Consider the following 15,601-nt stretch of genomic DNA (forward strand, 5'->3'; position numbering starts at 1 on the left):
AGAACTGATCACATAAATAACTTTTACCATTTACAGCCTAGACACAAGGACAAGGAGGTTTACCTACACATTTAATCTCCCGAAAGTAATATTGTTGTTCATCATTCCACTGAGACACTTTTCCCTTCTCCCTCCACAGAAAAGGTAGAAGCTATTCCATAATTTTGCTTTATCCATAAATGCTGTGAAACATCTGTAAATTCTCTATGATGAAGGCTATTATATGGTGTACTGGCAGACATCTTCATGAAAGGGAAAGACGGAGAACATTTTCAACAGCTCAGAAGCATCATGGTTTTATGGACTTGCAGTGTGTACAAGCGAGATACTTTAGCATCTTCTAGCCAACAGACTTTTACACACCTAATCCATTGTGTGCTGAACGTGGCAGTGGCAGAAGTGAGACTGATAATGTGGAGCAAGTATTATGGTTTACCTAATTACCGTCACACAGCACTTTCTAGAAAGCTGGCTAGGAGAAAGTGTTGGAGAAACATATCTAATGAAGAGGCTGGAGAACACGTACTTAACCATCAGTCAGCTGGGAGGAGCTTAACAGCTAACCCTAACAGAAAAGGGGAGATAACAGACTGTACAAGTGCTTCGCTGATATGCTTGAGAGCAGCTTAAGCTTCTATGGGTTTCCACGTGGATGGTGGGTTGGACTATAAACCCTAAGACAAAAATAAAGTTATTCCTTTCCATGACATCTTTGTCTTTGCTTTTGCAGTACTCAGTTCACACTGATGAAATTCCAGGAGCTTTTCACTTCCGCAGCACTAATGTGAGCTTTTTCAACTTAAAATGTCATGCCCTGATTTCTTGTTTAACCACAACAGAAGTTTTGGGAGCAGGGAGGCCACCCAGCACTGACTGGTACAGTAAGCAAAAATGTCCTGCACGCCCAGTGACCCACAAGCAATTATATGGTTGCAAGGAAACGCTGTGGGCTAGGCTCCAGTGGAACATGCCCGTTTTAGACCTTTTTCCAGGAAGTAAACACTATGGAAGTCATCTGACAACACTGAGAAGCAGAGCCAGGATTTTAATTAAAAGCCTTTGGGCCTTTCACCCCAGAAGAGGCCCAACTCTGCATTATCAGCATGTTGCTAATGGCATTTCCACCGAAGGGTGAGCTGATCCTGTTGGTGGAACAGTGAGATTAATCTGCATGTATAAACGTAACATTTACTTTTCAGAGCAAGAAAAGCAGGAAACGGCACAAGCTGAAAGCTGTGCATCAGGAGCGTGGTACCTACTGGTGTGTAACTTGTGTCTTACAATAATAGACTTATCAAAATTGAAATCTATTTTTATGCTGCTACTCTTGCGGAGAGACTCTAACAGCTACTTAGGAAAGGCAGGGCTCAGCACAGGGCAGAACCAGGTTTTTAATGAACTGATGGGGCAGCCAGCCCCCCAACGCCACATTTCCTAGCAACCATTAAATATTCATACGGATTGTTAATATACGGCACCTGGAAGCAGCAATCGCAGCCCCAGTCTCAAGCAAAATTGCCTTTTTTCCAGTCAAGTGACAATAACGTACAGTCACGGCAACGATAACAGGCCTAATAATTTCCTCAGGCTGCCTCCACTCCCCGTATGCCGGCTGTGCATAATTCATGGGCTGTGCCATATGCTGTCTGCAGCAAGTGTCCCTGCAAGTCTCCCTGCTTCTGCTCAGAGGCACGTCTTGCTAAATTACATTGTGATATATCTGACATTTAAAAAAAAAAACACAAAACAACCAGGGGAAACAGCTCAGGGAAACGTAACCTGCTCAGAGCTTGCCGCTAAGGCATTTGTCGAGCACCCGAGCGATGAACTCACGGGAGCACACCGGGCTGTCGGCGCGCGCGAGCTGCTGCTGCTGGCGTCTGTTCCAAAGGCAAGAAAGAGTTCAGCTGGCTCTCAACACCAGGACTCGCTCCAGCAGCTCCTTACACACACGGGTGGACGCTGCTGACGTCCCGGAGCCCGAGCACATCAGCTAGGATCACTCACGTGAGCAGAGGATGGCCGGAGCAGGCTTTGCGGTGGTAGCAGCCCCCCTACGAGCCCCTCAAAGTTTCCCGTTTCCTGGCAGAGCTCTCAGCCCTGATGCCTTTTGTTCTGCGCCTCCCAGCTGGCCTCCCTACAGCATCTCTACCAGTTTTCAGGCGAGCGGGGTTAAAAAGATAAGCAGCTGCGGGGCGAATCCTGGAGGATGGGTCAGAATAACAGGATGACGAACAACAGGCTCTCCCCAGAGAGCGGCATTGTTCGGAGAGGGGAAGCAAACGGGGAAGAGCAGAGGCAAGGACAGAGGAAAGGAAAAAATACAGGCGGAAGTGATGAAACCTGTTTGCCTCTGCCTCCTGCCTTCGGAGACTTCTGACGGCTGATAAACCGTGAGCTGACCAGCACAGCCCTCGGCTGGGAGCATAATCAAACCTCCAGACTGCTGCCCCTCTGACCAACCCGGCTGAAACCTGCCCGCAGGTTCAGGAGGTGCCGGAGAGAGGGAGGAGGGTGGGCAGCCAGGTGGACAGCCAGCGGGGGCTCGTGGTGCTTGCGTCCCTGGGAAAACAGGTTGGGAATCTGAAGGACAGAGCAATACAAAGAAGCACGTTCCTCTTACACCGAGAGAAAAATTACCTTCTGAGGCTTTGAAGGGGGAAGTGGGCGCTGGCTGGAAAAGAGATGCAAATGGGAATGGAAACAGCCGTGTAGTTTTGTCTATTTAAGAGTTCTCGATTCTAAGACAGCTTCTCAAAGTATCAACTGTGCTAGTAAAATCCCAATATGCTGAGGAAGTCAGAAAAGCAAACATGAAATTAAACTCTGAAGCAATGCACATTTTCTAAAACGTAATTTATTTCTGATACTCATTAGCAGCGGCGTCGCCAAAACCTCCTGGCAGTCACCACAACAAAAAGTTTCATGCATAACATAAAAACGTCTTCCACAGCCATGGCCCTGTGAAGAGTCACACGTTTCCAGCACGAATAACACAAGCAGTCATATCAGAAGCTGTGGGATGATTGCCACTTACAGCCTAACACACGCTTGCTCTTCAGAAAGCCAATGACTCATAAAAAACTCCCCCAAAACGCAGGAGCCTGCCCTCCCAAAAATCTGGTGTGAGGAGGGGGTGTTCAGGCTTCACCCAGAGACAGTTTTCTAACAGAAATACGTGTTTGATGCAACAAGACATCCAAGTGTCTTGGGTAACACAATGCTTATATTTTTATATAAAATATGGCAGAGACAAAACAAGACTAAATAAAGCAATAACGCATTCTTTCCCCCCCAAAATACCTTTAGGAACAGGAAATGCTTCCGTGTGTTGGGATTCAGTTAAGCTTACAAGTCTCTCAGTTTTCCTGTATGCACAAACACGTGTGAGAGCCAAGGTAAGCGGATCGGCAACACAAGACTCACACAAGGCACCCCTGACGGGTCAGTACAAACCCAGTGCACAATTTCTTCAATTTTTCAGTTCACTCATTGTAAGGATGGCTACAGCTCTTGCCTTTCTGTGTGGTTTTGAGGCTTTTTTTTAAAACAAAGCTATGAATTATTCATTAGATTAGAAGTTTTTAAGTTAAGAAAGCAGAGAAAACTAAAGTCAAGGCAAACATATGGGAATGCAGAGGTCACTTCACCTAAGATCCAGTTTTACATGAATGAAACCGATGCCAGGTCTTCTGCTGGCTGCTGAACAGGGAGGCATCAGCTCCTCACTTGAGGTTCTTCACCTTCAAGCCTTGTAGAGACAAAAGTTTAATTTGATAAGGACTAACAGCACCCAGAACTAGGTCCTGCCTCTGGCTGTCAGCACTACATTTGTCCATACCTTTCTTTTCCTAGATGAAAACCAACAAGAAATGAGATTCAGGATGAGAGATGTGAATGCGATAGCTATTTTCAACCAAAAGCATGCTCTCTTTGAAACTTGCTAGAGAACAGAATACCCTTATGCTTGAACACTCACTCCATAATAAATACAAGTTAAACTGTTAAAATCTGTCATCGCTCATCAGCAACTGGAAAAAAAATCATTGTCTGTATGATCTGTATGACAGCCCTATTCCTGTGGTTACCATCTCAAGAATGAGGAAGTGGCAGAGCCACAGACACCTCTGGGACAACTGCTGAATAAAATTAGAGAGATTAAAACCAGAAAAGGAAACAGACTCAAATGGCTTCTAGACGTCACTGTGATTTTCAGCAGGTAGGAGCTGATACTGCACAGCGAATGCCTAAAATGTTTTGAAGGCTTCAGATATAACTGGAGAACCACAAAGCCCATAATTTAGCTTTGTTAAAGCATGGTGTTAGGTAGCAGCACTGGAGTTCCAAATCCTCCTGTTGTGGTGGACCACACAGATTTTAACAGGGGAAAGGGCTCATTTGTGTAGGTCCCTCCCAGCTGCTGTTCCCGAGTGTCCTGCAGTTCCAGGCTGGGTGTACGTTTGGATGGAAACGTGCTCCTCGTCCCCATCTTTCCCAAGAAAGGTTCCCTTCCCTTCTTTACCATCAGGACTAATAAATGGCAATCAAGCACAAAAGGGCTGCTTCCATTTCTGTTACACAACGACGGAAGAGCTGCTTGCTTTCTTCATAAACTAATCCGACCTGCACTATGCTCCTGGCTTCACTCAGATAAAGTGGATAGATGAGGATACACCACGGCAAACCGATGAAGTTGATGTGGGATGTCTGTTAGGCAGTGCCACGCTCCATCTTGATATCTCATTTATTAAATGAGAGGCAAGGAGAAACGGGGCTTCTCGGTGCAAATCAGCCAGAGGCTTTTCTAGAGGATGCTAACCAAGAAGCTTGGTGTCAAGAGCATCCCTTGGAGGATTACCATTTTGCAATTGCATGGAAGGTCTTGGCTGGGTCTGTCAACTGGAAAAAAACTGATGGCTCACCTGAATTATCAGTGCCCCCTCTACAGAATGTCTTCAGTGGGACCACACTGATACCTACGGTATCCCACTGCTGTTTTTTTCATATGAGATTCCTGAATTAAACTCTTTAACTCTTGCCACACTGAAGGACTAGAAACTCTTTTCTTTCAAAGCAGGTTTGGAGTGCAAAGGCTTTGATGGGATATTTCTGTTCAAGGTTAATGTTCTTCAGTATCAAATATGTATTTAAATGGGTAAGAAAGCAAAGTGTATTAAGTTTATTTCCATAGGAAAAAAAAAGTTTCCTGTCATCTTTGCTTTTTCGAAGACATGCATGGCATAGTAATTGAGGTAGATAAAATTGGTCGATTCCTTAAGCATAAAAGCTGCTAGAAAACCTAGCTGAGAAGGAACCCCACTGTGCCGAATGCAGTTTAAATGCAGAATAAGAAACTACACTCTCCCAGAGTTTATCCTCAGGAGGACGAAAAGTACCAGCCCCGCTTTATGCTGTGGAAGGAGACCTAAAGGAAACAGAGACTTGTTTGAGCCACGCAGGGAAGCTGGGAAAGTAATCCAGATCTGCAGAGACCTGAAACAACAGACTTAGCCACAACGCCATGTCTGCCTCCAGCTGTGGTCAGGATCGCGTTGAGGTCTACCCTCAGTGCTCAGTAATGCTCACGAAGTATGATCCTCTTTGTCCTTTTTGCCCCGTATTGCTACCCCTCCTTTCTTTTTTTGTCTTTGTTGTCCACCCAGTATTTGTCATTTTGGAGTCACCAGTGGCATGACTCAAAGTGTCTGAATGCCTCATTAAATTCTTCCCTACTTAGCACTGACATTATCAGACATTTCACTGGGATTTTGTCATGCTCTGCTCCAGCTGCAAGTGCTCAAGTGTCTGTTCCGTGGCTCGTTTTAATGGTTACTGGTGTCCTGCTCATTGGAGCTGATGGAAGCACTCTGCCCTTAGAGGTAGGTCTTTAGGAAATGCCAGTAGGTGCCCAGAGATTGCTTTTTCCTTTTCTGAAGATGTAAGAACCACATATTTTGCAAAGTAAAACCACATTGTGTTATTTGTTTCTATCAACATTTATTAGCAAGTCCATGATAGGGTAATGTTCTGCCCATATTCTGTCCCTGGAGTAATGCATCTATATATCAGCCATGATTCAAAACATGGATGGTATAAACTCTGGCAGAAATAGATGTGATAAACAATAAGACTAAATCCAACGAAAGCTGCTAGACACTGCAAGCACTAGCAAGTTGTTGGTGCTCCGTAACTCAGCACTAACACAACAGTTAGTGAACGTCTTAATGACAAAACTCAAGAGGACTGTGGGAAGAGCACAAGTGGAAGCAACACAAGGGGTACCCAGATAAAAACATTAAAGTGTACTCCTGAAGTACAGTGGGACAAGCTATTGTCTTCAAGGAATTTATTTCTTGTTTCCAACGAGGCACAAACCTTGCTTTGCAGGAGCCAGCACGACGTGACCACAGACTTACCTCCTAGGCAGGATGAATTTTGCTACCAAGGCAGGGTGAGTTGCCAGGGCTTCCCCAGAGAGTCGGCGCTCACAGGAACAAGGCAGCAAGGGGGGAAGCTCCAAAGAAGCATCTGAGCTCATTCAGCGTTGGCTGAGCATTTTGTAAGCATACACTGCATTCAAAACATCCTACTGCTTTTATAAGCTAAGACTTATTTTTGCATGGGTTTTGTTCTAAATCCAGTGAGCCCTTGCTCCAAAAAGAACAAAATCACACAGCCTAGGGAATAAATTAGGCCTGGCGAGTAAACCACGATCTATATTTGGAGGACTGAGACTCAGGGCACCGCCTAGGAGTGGGGGAGGCACAGCAAGGCTTTTAGGGACAGTCATTCCGTGGCAGTCGCCACACTCTAAAATATCATCTGAGGCAAGAAAAATCAGCACAAAACCTGAAGTCTGCTATAAATACGCGTGGATGTAAGCTGACTAGCAAGCTAGTAGGCCCACATAAAGAAAAGCACCTGAGATACAGCTTGTAAATCCCAGCAGAAGCAATTTTCCCAATCCGGCACCATCCCTACTGTCATCAGAATTTGGAACATATAAATCATCTATGTAATTAATCAATTTATAATGTTTATAAATGACTCAGTAAGGTGACACTGCCAGTCCACTCCTTTTTCAATTCAGAATTACTTTGTTTTCCCTTGTAAGAATCAAGGCAGTAAAGAATGAAATACCTAAAAGGCAAAGTGAACGAACCAAACCAGCGCTTGCCATCTTGAAACTCACTAAATCTTATAACCCTGGCAAAAAAAAAAAAAAAACTGATGGCTTACAAGCACATTGCTGAAATGAAAGATTTATTTTCCTATGTTCTGTGAGAAGTCTGTCATCTCACAGGACAAGTTCCACCACCACAATTAGAAAAATAAAAAAAGTCTCTTAAGTCACAGGTATTTCCTCCTATTCTTATGTGCAAACACTATATTCTTTTGCAACTCAGCATGTTTTCTGCAAGCATTTTGTTATGAAGCTAAAACATGAAATGGTACAGGATGTATTTCTCAGCATACACAATATGCCTAAAATGAGCAGGGATACCACTAATTAAAGACATAGGTATTTACAGATGTTGCAAGAAATGATATTTCCTACTCTTGTGTTTTGCAATTGTGCTGTGAATATCCAAGTCAAATGAAGCAAACAATCCTCTCATCCAAACCCCAAAGCCCTGCCAAATCATTTAAAAGATATTGAAAATGTAGGTGTTTTTTTTTCTTCTGTTTTGCATAAATCAAAATTTTAGGGCAAATCAATTAATTAAACTTGAATTTAGGTGGTGTGTATGCAAGAGCATCATTAACTTCAGTGAAAAGTTTCAGTATAACAGCCTTGTTCTAACCTGAAACTAAGATGAGCACACAGGCAGCTGGGGGGGTCATGTAAGCCATCAAGGATAGCTCCAGTAGCACCTGAAAGCCAATAAATTATGAGTTTTAAGGCAAATATTAAAACATTAGAGATAGTTTGCCAAGTCAGAAGTAAGACAAGCCCTGTAAACAATGACATCTCTGAACTATCCTGAATTTTTTGTATACTGTCACAGATGAAAGCTGCATCAGCACAAGCATGCAGTACAGCAGAAAATGCCATACATACACCATCCCTTGGCATTTTCTTTGCAACTGTAGACATTGCTGGGTGTGTTTCTTAAACATGTATTTCCTTCTCTTTAGCATTACATGTAATCCTGACATTGGGCAAATGATAAAACTGATCAGGTCCATTTTATAAGAAGGCATTCTGCTTTCCTTTGTGGTTGTATTCTCATCACAACAGTCATCCCAGGCAAGGCAAATCCCTTCCAGCCCTCCAGGAGCAGAGTGGGGGCAGTCACCTTCTCCTGCACAGACTTTCCCCTGGGAAAAACTTGCCAGCTCTTCTGGGCATACATGGGGGGACCAGGAAGGCAGCAGCAGACATCATTAAAGGCTGGACTAGATGATCTTAGAGGTTTTTTCAAACCTGAGTGACTCTGTGATCAATCAACATTCAAACAACATGGCCTACAGCTTGTTAACAGGTGAACAGAATCACAGAACCACAGAATGGTTTGGGCTGGAAGGGACCTCAAAGCCCACCCAGCTCCAACCCCCTGCCATGGCAGGGACACCTCCCACCACACCAGGTTGCCCAAAGCCCCATCCAGCCTGGCCTTGAGCACCTCCAGGGATGAGGCATCCACAGCTGCTCTGGGCAGCCTGTGCCAGAGCCTCACCTCCCTCACAGTAAAGAATTTCCTCCTAACAACTTATCTAAATCTCTTCTTGTTTATTGTAAAGCCATTCCCCCTTGTCCTATCACTGCACCCCCTGACAAGGAGTCCCTCCCCAGCTCTCCTGCAGGCCCCCTTTAGGTATGGGAAGGCCACTATAAGGTCTCCCCAGAGCCTTCTCTTCCCCAGGCTGTACAACCCCAACTCCCTCAGCTTGTCCCCATAGGAGAGGTGCTCCAGCCCTCTGAGCCCTCCTCTGGACTCAATCTAACAGGTCCATGTAGTCTTTGTGCTGGGGGCCCCAGAGCTGAACGCAGGCTCCAGGTGAGGTCTGATGAGAGCAGAGCAGAGGGGGACAATCCCCTCCCTCGCCCTGCTGGTCACGCTGCTTTTGGTGCAGCCCAGGACACGGCTGGCCTTCTGGGCTGCAGGAGCACATTACCAGCTCATGCTGAGCTTTTCATCAACCAACACCCCCGGGTCCTTCTCCTCAAGGCTGCTCTCATTGAATAGGTCACCTTGAAGAAACTCAAAACCAGCTGTCACTATGCAAGAGCTGATTTATTGCAGTATTCAAAGACCTCCCTGCCCCAGAGCAAACCCTGGTGACCTCTGCCCGCTTGCGTTACGCGGAGCTCAGCAGCAGGGCAGCAAAGCCAGCTCCAACAGGCAGCCGCTGTCCTTCCACGATGGGTGGTTTCATCAATACCAGCCAGCGAGGCCACAGCCCAAAGAGCATTCTCTGCAAACGTTACGTAAGAACGAGCTGCTGGCTGTGCCGCTGCCCTTCTGTTTGTCCACGCACATTGAAAAGTGTTGTCATGCGTGAGGTAGTCGATAGCAGAAAACAGCTACCTCCTCTTCTTATCCCACGTGGCCTATTTACCATTCTCCATTTAAAAAGCAATGCCACAAACCAGAAGATATGTCAGAAAATGTGAAAGAAAGGAGGCAACTAAGAGGTATGAGGAGCAGATGCAAAGGTTTTCCCTTTCAATAAGAGAGTAAAAAGTAAAAGCAACAGGAAAATCCCTGACTGCCACTAGAGATGTCATACCCCCTATTTAAGTGTTTGTAGAGAAACGGGGCATTTGTATCCAGCAGTCACCCTTTGGCAAGTCAGGAAAAAGTTGTCCCAGAATTTGCCAACTATACCTACTGAATTTCCCATACGCTTTTTCACTAAATTTCAGCAGGAGCGTTGTGCAATACTTCCTCCCAATTTACAAGCTAAGAATAAAACAAACACAAACAACACATCCTTTGGCGTATCACCAAGCTTTGCGTCTACCAGCTATGCCTTGTGGTGCCCAAAGCAGAAATTTGTCAGGATGCAGATGTTACCTTAAAGTTCCACATTAAATTCCAAACAACAACAACAAAAAAAGAGGCAGCACCTGCACGAGGTGGCCATTAATGCATCAAGAAAGTGAAGAAGCTGCGAGCTGTTAAGACCATGGACTCGTGCCTACTATGCAGTGTGTGTGTCTACCACAACTATTTTTCACAGCCAGTGAGTATCCTGGCAGCTTACTCTGAGGTTTGATATCATTATGATGCCAGCCTCGTTCTAGCCTTACATAATATGGTGTCTGTTTAACTTTTTTTTTGTGTGCAATAAGGAATTAACTTATTCTAAAGCAATTCCATCTTCCTCACCTTCCCCGCAGCCCTTCAAAGCTGCAATGTAGTTCAGCCATTAAAAAAACATTGAAATGTGGGGGGAAAGTGGCTGCGAGGTCCCCAAACCTGTTAATCGAGACGGAATGTCTCTTGGTGCTCTCGTCTGACCTCGGGATTTTTCAGGATTGCACTGGTCTCCCTGGTGATAGTTGCTACGAGCACTTTCAGCATATGTCATGAGAAACACTGACAAAGACATTTTCAGTCTTCACACAGCCCTTCTAATCTTAGCCGTATTAACTTTTATCAGTGCTGTTACCTCTATAAAACAAGCTGTAAAATTCTTCTCACTCGTTTTTATTCCCTCGGGAATCTAAGTCTGAGCCATGGGCAGGGTTTGCCTTTGCCTGCCACAAGGAACCATTGTACGGCCTTCCGAGACAAGAAGAGACGTCCAAAACTTGCCCTCCAAGGAATGAGCTTGGGAAGCAAAAACTGGGGCTTCACCCAGCTCCAGGTGAAGGCTCTTGCCTTTTTAAAAGGCACAGACACATCAAGGTGTGATGCAAACTGAACTAAAGCCATGGGCTATGCTCGTCAACTTCAAATATCAGACCCCAAGACTTTTATTGTCATGTGCATCTGAACATGTTGAGTTCAACTGTTTGAAAGGCAACAGTAAGTCTTCATCTCTCACTCTTCTCTTTCTACTAATTTGAAAACACTAATACTTTGTATATTTTAAACCATATAGACCTCCAGCCAACAAATGTTTCTTCATAAACCATGGCAGGTACAACAACCATCTCATTTACCGTGTGCTCCGTATCACCAGTGCAGTAGGTCCTGGTGTCGATGCGGCACCCACCAAAATGCATTAGGCCCTGCAGTGTGTCTGCTTACGCATGCTGTGTTTTGAGCAGTTAAAACTATTTGAATAGATGTTGGAACCAAATATCATAGTAAAATATAGCAACTCCTCCTGCCTTTTTGTTTTGTTCTGTTTTTTGGCTAATCCAAGGGAAGTTCAAATTTAATATCTGAAAAGTCCACAAAGGAAAATCAACATTTACCTGTGTACTAATGTTCTGCTTCTTGGTCTGGTGGGAAAGTAAAATTGGTTATTACAATGAGGCAACAATTCCAACCTAATGGGGTCTTATCCTGTTTTTTATTTTCCTGAGCAACTTTGCAAGTCCTACCAGAAGCACAAGTAATTTAAATAAATTTAATTTAAATAAGTGAAACAATCAGCTCTTCCTGAAGACACAATAAACACAGAGCTCTGAAAATGTGAGAAGATTGTATACATTGTATTATCACCATTTCTTAAGATGCAATGAGGAGTAACCATCTAGTGTTAAGTTTTAAATCTTTACTATATCCTACAACACCAGAAACAGATGTAATTTTGAATACACTAAAAAGGGACTTTCAGAGGGCTTGGAAAACATGGTTGAGGACATCATTTTCAGAAAACACTAGGGTACAATTCCTCTGGTAGCAGCAGAAATACATCCAGATGTGTTAAACATCTGCTTAAAAGCTTTCTGGCAAAACCAAATTTTATATCAAATGGCAAAGCTCTCGATTTTCCTCCAAAAGATTGTTTTACACACACACGATTTTGATATTTTGTTGGAAGAAAGCCCAAAAGAACAAAACACTTTAAGCTGGATCTGGATTCAAAATGGAACTGTAATTCTAAGAGAGATGTAATTCAAGCGTTTTATACTTTCCACTACCATTTAATTGCCAAGTTCAGCTGGACTACACTCCCTTAAAAAGGAAGGGAAGAAATCCTATAATTAGAAAACTCCACTGATAGAGGACTTTTGAGGCAAAAGACATCCATATTACAATTCCCACATGAAAACGAAACAGCAACTTGATTTTTTTTCCCCACTTTTAATGACTGTCCAAAATACAAAGGGAGATACCAATGTTGTCCTCAACTCCTTAGCAGGAAGGCACAGAGAAGAGAGACCACACGGTTCCCAGAAGCGCTCAGTGACAGGATGAGAGGCAGTAGAGACACAAATGGTGCGACGGGAAGTCCTGATTAGCTGTACGGAAAAAGTTTTCTCCACAATCAAACGTGGAAATAGGTTTCCTTGAGAGGCTGTGAAATCGCCAGCCTTAGAAAGATGCAAAAGTCAAGTGGAAATAGCCCTGGGCATCAAATGGGCTGCTTTGAGCAGGTTAGACTAGATGTCCTCCTGAGGTGCCTCCCAACTTGAATTGCACCGTGATCCAATAGAGGCACTGGAAAGATAACCCGCGTGTTCACCAGCAATGTGAAGTTACATATTTTTATTCACATGTACCTGATTTTCAATAAATACTTTCACTACAATGTCATGGTTAAAGAAAAGTTAACTGGACTGAATTCTTCCTTTGTTCCTTCGAGACAGTCCCCTAGACAATTAAGAATTGTTCAAATTAACAAAACTCGTACACTAAACTCACTTTGACACAAGAATGATCATTCTCAAAAACACCTGATATTGTTGTGCCCACAATTTACTTGGATCAGGAAGACATCGAGACCGCCCTTAGAGAATATCGTGAGTTCAGTAAAAGTGGTGATCGTTAACTATGACTATTTGGCATCCACCAGGCTTGATTAAAAGCTCTGTCAAACATTTTTAATATGACAAGGTCAATGGTCACTGAATCATACTGTTGCATTCATTGTATCTCTCCCAAGCTAGAGATCATCATGTTTCATGCAGAACACTTCCAGCAAAGGATAACAGTTGGTCTAATCCCTTCCTAATCGTATGCATACTTTGTCCTCACAATTTCCAGGAAAAACACGCTCCAGTGCTTCACCACTTCAGTCATTTCTAGTCATCTGCTCCATGACATTCATTATTTTGCCAACTTCAGCTGCACACAACTTCCCCTTCACCTCCCCAGTCATTTCTTTCCAGGCTATTTGCAATGATCTTCACACCAAAGAGCTTGCATGCTTCTGCTTGTCTTCTTTTAGTTACACTACCCTGAGACAGAGCGACCACAGCGGTTTACAGCATTCAAGATGTTCTGCACCATGGATTTATATAGCAGCCTCTACTCGATACGTAACACACTTTGAACACTTAAAGCCACCACATTAAACCACAGCCATGATTTAGTAGTTTGATCCGTGGTTTAATTCAGAGTCTATTATGTATTTTACCCGTTCAGCTGCTCCTTTTAATATGCCTTTGATTGTTTCCTCATTTTTATCTACTTCCGTTCTGAAGCATTATAGTGGGAAGTATAGGGTGGTTTTTTTTGGAGGCTTTTTCATTTTTAATGAGAAAACTGAATTCAATGTATAAACATTGCATTGACTATTACAATTCTTCAGCAGAGAGATTGTGAATGAAGCCCCAGGGCAGTGTCAGAATTTTTCCTGTGCGTTCTCCCAGAATGACTGTTTGTACTTGACCACTATTTCTACACCATACCTTTTGTGACTTCTCCTTTGTGTGTACAGAAGAAACTGGAGTCTCTGGTCATTATTATTCTCCACCATGGCAGCAATCCTCATTTCTTTTTATGCCCAACATCATTAACACCACCCTGTGAAACTGATGGTTCCCAGGATCATTTCTATGCATATACTGAATTTTTATCGATAAGAGCTGAGTCACTTGTTGATATCTCTGCCTTATTAATGCTATCCGGTTTCACTTTCTTCAAGCACAAAGCCATTATCTTAATTGCATAGCCTACTCTTATTTTGACATTAAGACCAATATTTCACAAGGAAATATTCTAACTAATTAAAAGTATGCTAATTAATATCCTGACACTCCAATACATCAGTATTAGCTTGCATGGTTTTGACATTTGTAACGAAACACTTATAAATTTGGTCTTGGTTTTATTATCTGTTTTTACGTGCTCTGTGTAAATGAGGCTCTTAGTTGGAAGCAACCTTTGCAGTTTGTCCCTTGATACAAACTAATAACACTTCTACCTTTACTTCCCAGATTTTTTTTAATACTTTTTACCCCAGAAGAGACATATCCTAAAGTGCACCTTCACCTGCACTCATCTAATTTTTATTTAGACTGGGAGAGAACCTAGTAAAGAAGCAAGAGCTATTTGCTCCAAGACAGTATCATGCAAATACAGTTCTACTGCTTCCAAACTCCAGGATTAGGACTTCCAGTTATTCAGAAGACTACTGGCAGGAGTGGTCACCAAGTATGACAGAGTCTAGGCTGAGCTTCTGTCTGAAAGAAATGAGACACAAGGTGTCCAAACGTCAAGACATGGACTATCCTGAGAAACCTCACTTGATGGTGTGAGTTGAGAAATTCATTGACTCAAGAGATCAAGGGGAAAAAAAAACAAAACAAAACAAAAAACAACCAATGGCCATAGTCTAGTGGTCACTCCTAGTCTTCAGCAAATGCAAACAGGTAAGGTCTCTTTTTATCAGTATGACTTTTATAAGAAAATTCCCACCAAGAAGTGACAGTTTCATTCTTCCTTCGTCTTGTTTATGCACTCTGCCTTCTAATGATTAACACAGGTCTTCATGGGAAGGCAAAGGCTGCCAGAGGGAAGGCAGGAGGAAGCTCTCATCTCAAAACATTTTTATTTTTTTTTTGGTGAAGAGGGCATTCTCATCAGGGAAGGTAACTATGAAACTGAATCTGTTCAGATGGACGCAACATTAACCATGCCCAGCTCTGCTGCATCTTAGATTAGGCACTAATTGTGCTTTTGAACTGAAAACACACAGAAAACTTGGAGAACTTTCATGAACTATTGTAATGTGCAGAATAGTTTACCAGAGACCAGATGCTTCTCAAGTGCCAAGAACACAATATTTATCTCCTATGATTAGATTCACAAAGCAAAGCCAAAAGCAAAGAGTGTTGTTATTGTTTCATAGTCCTCTGCAGAAGCAGAGAATACACTTTCCACCCCATCTTTAACATATGAAAAATAATAATATGCAATATGTTAGTATCCAGGGCTTAGGTAAAATTCAAAGTTTAGGAAGTCCTCTTCATCCCTCTGATCTATTCAAGTTTCTACCACAATGTCGTTTCTCTTTTGTTTAGGATTCTCTCTCTTTCCTTAATCCTGATTTTCTTTCTCCCACAGAGACTGTGATAGGTGTCTTTCATCATTTTAACAATGAGAAAATAAACAAGAGTTTGAAGGGCGGGTAAAAAGTATTCAAGACAACAAAACATTAAAAGCTTGCTATGAGTCAATAAAAGAAAAGTAGTTCAGTGTGATATTGAAATAGCTTCTGTGACTTCAGTTTGACAGTTTCCTAAAAATTC

General features: G+C 43.0%; 1 protein-coding gene across 4 annotated transcripts in view; it reads right to left on the reverse strand.

Moving 5' to 3' along the window:
* The window catches only part of SRGAP1 (SLIT-ROBO Rho GTPase activating protein 1), a 148,659-nt gene that overhangs the window by 100,056 nt on the left and 33,002 nt on the right, over positions 1-15,601 (reverse strand). The window contains exon 1 of one of the 4 annotated variants that reach the window (XM_084506570.1): positions 1,834-2,209. The exons of 2 other annotated variants lie outside the window; for them this stretch is intronic. The gene's annotated coding sequence lies outside the window, so the exon portion shown is untranslated. Of the gene's footprint in view, positions 1-1,779; positions 2,210-15,601 lie in introns of those variants that run through there. One more of the 4 variants, XM_084506569.1, reaches the window with a different exon arrangement.

Source organism: Aythya ferina (assembly GCF_964211825.1).
Source record: "Aythya ferina genome assembly, chromosome: 1".
Lineage (NCBI taxonomy): Eukaryota > Metazoa > Chordata > Aves > Anseriformes > Anatidae > Aythya > Aythya ferina.